Below are 4,127 nucleotides of genomic sequence, written 5' to 3'. Positions count from 1 at the left end.
AAAGCACAGCCAATAACATAATACCCATATTTTTGTGGATACAATAAAACATTACAGATTTTATTGAAGGTCTGGTTTCACTTCTCACTCCCTCAGAGGGATTGACTCTCATGAAGCTGGTCCTTCCTTATGTATGATTTTATATTTTCACTATATGTATATATTTCTATACATAATATAATGAAGTAATGAATGATTTAAAGCTTTATATGCATTAATTGAGTACACCAATATGAATTTTTTCATGATACTGTTTAAAATATCTGTAAGTAACTGGTTTTATATAGTTTAATGTTATTTTTCTTTTTAGTTTTTTTCTTCTTTTTTTCATATAGGTAGGTATATATTTCAATGTATTTATTTTCAATTTTTTCCCAAGTTTTTCACTACTACAAGAGTTTGTAAAATGAGTATTTTTGTGCACATCTCCTTGTGTTCATACATGCAGATTCTTCTAAGTTTCATACCTAGAAATGATATTCCTTGATACAGTCAACTTTACTGTATCAAAAAGATCTTTCAATATGTTACTTTGTTACTTTCTAAAAACCTTACAGTTCCCTTGGCACTCTGACTTTTAATCGATCTAAAATTAATTTTCAGTGTTGTGTGAGGCAAGGACCATTTGTTCAACTCAGAAAATAATTTGTCCTTGAAAAATGCATTAACTAGTTTATCTTTTCCCCACTGATTTTACCCTGGTTTTGTAGTATAATGGGTTTCCACATTTCTGGATTCTCTACTCTGTCCCATTGGTGGTCCACTTCTGTGCCAGCACCATGTGGTATTGCCTGTTCCACTTGAGTATGAATCTTGATAACTGATAGGCAGCTCATTCTTCTTCAAAATCATCTTAGCTATTCTTTGTCTTTTATTCTTCTATATGAATTTTATCACCAATTTTTGAAGTTTTGTCTGTATTGCTACTAGGATTTTTATTAAAATTGTGTTAAATTGTAGAACAATTTTAGGGGAAACAAAACCTTCAGGTAAATTTTCTATTTGTGTAGAACTATTTTTATATCCTTCAAAATTATTTTATTATAGTTTGTGCAGTAGATGTTTGGATGTATTCCTGTGCATATCAAGGTTATTTTGTTATTGTCATTGTCTTTCCCTCCACCATCAAAATTTATTTTACTCTTCAGCATCTGATAAACTTTTTCAATCTGAATCTTGTGCTTTAACCCTTAGTTCTTAGAGTTCTTTGTTTATTTTTCTCTATGTTTTAGAAGATTTTCTTGAATTTATCTTCAAGATAATTAATCTAGTCTTGAGGGATGACTATTATAGAATTTAATCAATGGATGAACTGAATATTTTATTTCTATAATCATGTATTTATTTTCCAAGAAGTTGTTCTCCTTTTATAAGTGATCTTTTATATTAGCAGACTTTTTTTTTTTTTTTCTTTTGTAGATTGAGTATTCTCTTGTAATCCCTGAGGGTACTATTAAAAATATTTAAACATTTTCTCTGTACTATTTTTTTTTTTTCCTTCATGGCTGGGTATTCTGTTTGTTGATCTTTGCTTTTCCCTTGGATTTTTCTCAGGTATCTGATATCCCTTATTTGCTGCATTTTTGCATGAAGAATTTGGCTGATTGGGGTAGGTAGAGGGTATGAATTTTCTCAGCTATTTTGAATGTATAACTGGACAAAATATTACCTCATACAATTACCAAAATAAAAAGGTTCATTCAGCACAGAATCTCATGCACTTCCTTCATGGTTTTAGCTGTTTTGCCTTTTTCCCCTTCTTCAATTGCTGTCAAGACATAGAGTTGGATATTGACTAGACATGCAGAGCTTTGCAGCTACCTGAACTTGCATGAAAACTTTACCATGAATTAGCTGTGTGACCCAAGGTCACTTGATCTCTCTGTTTCTCATTGAAATGGGGAAAGTAGCAGAATCTACCTTGTAAAGTTATGGTGAAGATTAAATGATCCAGTACATAAAACAGGGCCTGGCACATAGTAATGCTTTATTAGTGTTAGGAGTTTTCGGTAATTGTATCATTATCTCAATGTTAACATAAATTAGGCCCTGATAGTCTTTTTATTGAGGTATAATTGACACACAATATATTTGTTTCAGGTATATAATACAATGATTCAGTGTTTGTATACATCATGAAATAATCCCCGCAAGTAAGCTCAGTTAACATCATCACTGCACATAGTTGAACATTTCTTTTTTCTTGTGATGAGACCCATTATTCTTAAAAGAACACTCTTCTGAGAAATTAAATGGGTTTTTGGAACTAGGAGTTGGAATAGGAGCTTGGTCTGTCCACTCCATGCATCAACCTGGTATTGCAGTACTTCCAAGAATGGTGCACCTCCTTTGGGGGAAAAATACTGTTTTAAAGATAAGACTGAGTATTGATGTTTCTACAGATAAGCTTAGAGAAGGAAATGGCAACCCATCCAGTATTCTTGCCTGGAGAATCCCATGAATAAAGAAGCCTGGTTGGCTACGATCCATAGAGTCTCAAAGAGTCGGACACAACTGAGTGACTGAGTGCACGCATGTGCGCGCATGCACGCGCACACACACACACACACACACACGCTCCAGAGAAAATTAGCTTCATGTTTTAGAGAGCAGCTCTCAGGGATTCACCTGTATGTAAACAGTGCTGATTTGCTTAGTGGGAGAGGAGGAGGGACAACAGAGACAAAGTTGTTAGAACACCTTTTCAATTCTTTACTTTAAAATATCATTGAAATCTCTAGTAGTTTTTCTGTGTAGATTTTGACCCCTTTTTCTTTATATCTGTTATTTTTCTGTTCCACCAATTTGCTCTAACTTTTCAGAAATTTTTCAAATTTTCCAATTTATTTTACCCTTTCTCATTTCTTTTTTTAAATATACATTTATTATTATTTTAATTGGAGGTTAACTACTTTACAATATTGTATTGGTTTTGCCATATATCAAAAGAGACACAGATGTACAGAACAGTCCTTTCTCATTTCTTAATTGGAGAAGGAGATGGCAACCCATTCCAATACTCTTGCCTGGAAAATCCCATGGACAGAGGAGCCTGGTAGGCTACAGTCCATAGGGTTGCAAAGAGTTGGACACGACTGAGCGATTTCACTTTCACTTTTTCTTTTTCATTTCTTGATGAAGGTGTAGAGTTATCCTTTATGAAATGTTTCTATGTCATCTCAAGAATTATGTTTCAGGAAGGGAGTGAGAAAAGTGTTTGTTCCATAACCTTAACCCAAATGCTGTTCTTTGGATTTTGCAAGAAAAATTGTGTGACCTTGGCTAGAGCATGTTTAATGATTCCATAGAAGGGATGCAGATTTTAGAAGGTTCTAAGGTGAGTAGTGGATGCAGAAGTCACAGAGCAAGTATAGATGATTGCCTATACAGTGGTAACATTTCAAAATTAGATTATCATTTGCTATTTGACATGTGGCATGCATACCTGCCAGAGAAGGCAATGGCACCCCACTCTAGTACTCTTGCCTGGAAAATCCCATGGATGGAGGAGCCTGGTAGGCTGCAGTCCATGGGGTCGCTAAGAGTCGGACACGACTGAGCGACTTCACTTTCACTTTTCACTTTCATGCATTGGAGAAGGAAATGGCAACCCACTCCAGTGTTCTTGCCTGGAGGATCCCAGGGACAGGGGAGCCTGGTGGGCTGTTGTCTATGGGGTCACACAGAGTCGGACATGACTGAAGTGACTTAGCAGCAGCAGCAGCATGCATATCTGTACAATAGATGTAACAGAAATATTACACAATACTTCAGAGGAGCTGATAGCATAAAGGACAGCATGTGCTTCTTAATGCTGAAAGTGTAGATCTTGAGCAGAGAGTATAGATCTCAAGAGGCCCGAGTCTCTAGTTCCAACAGCTGGTCAAACACAGGTTTGTTAAGTCACTTTGAGTCAATTACTTTAGTTTTTCCAGAGTATTATTTCCTGTCCCCTACCCATCTCAGAATTGCTCTGTGAGGATTCATAAGCAAAGCACTTAAGACTTTTTAGCTCATATGTGTATGCCTGTCAAGGCTATACATTGATAGGCCTCTAATTGCTCAGTTACCCTTTGAGAACACATTCTCTAAGTCAGGGTTTCTGAGACATCCATGGCCCACCTACA

At 35.6% G+C, this 4,127-nt stretch overlaps 1 pseudogene; it reads left to right on the top strand.

Annotated features, from left to right (window-relative positions):
- Nucleotides 1-2,188: 2,188 nt before the first annotated feature.
- On the top strand, nt 2,189-2,349 carry LOC112580023 (annotated as a pseudogene).
- Nucleotides 2,350-4,127: the final 1,778 nt, after the last annotated feature.

The sequence above is a fragment of the Bubalus bubalis genome, chromosome 17, assembly GCF_019923935.1.
Source record: "Bubalus bubalis isolate 160015118507 breed Murrah chromosome 17, NDDB_SH_1, whole genome shotgun sequence".
Lineage (NCBI taxonomy): Eukaryota > Metazoa > Chordata > Mammalia > Artiodactyla > Bovidae > Bubalus > Bubalus bubalis.
The sequence above is the reverse complement of the archived record's forward strand: the minus strand, read 5'-3'. Positions and strand labels throughout refer to the sequence as shown.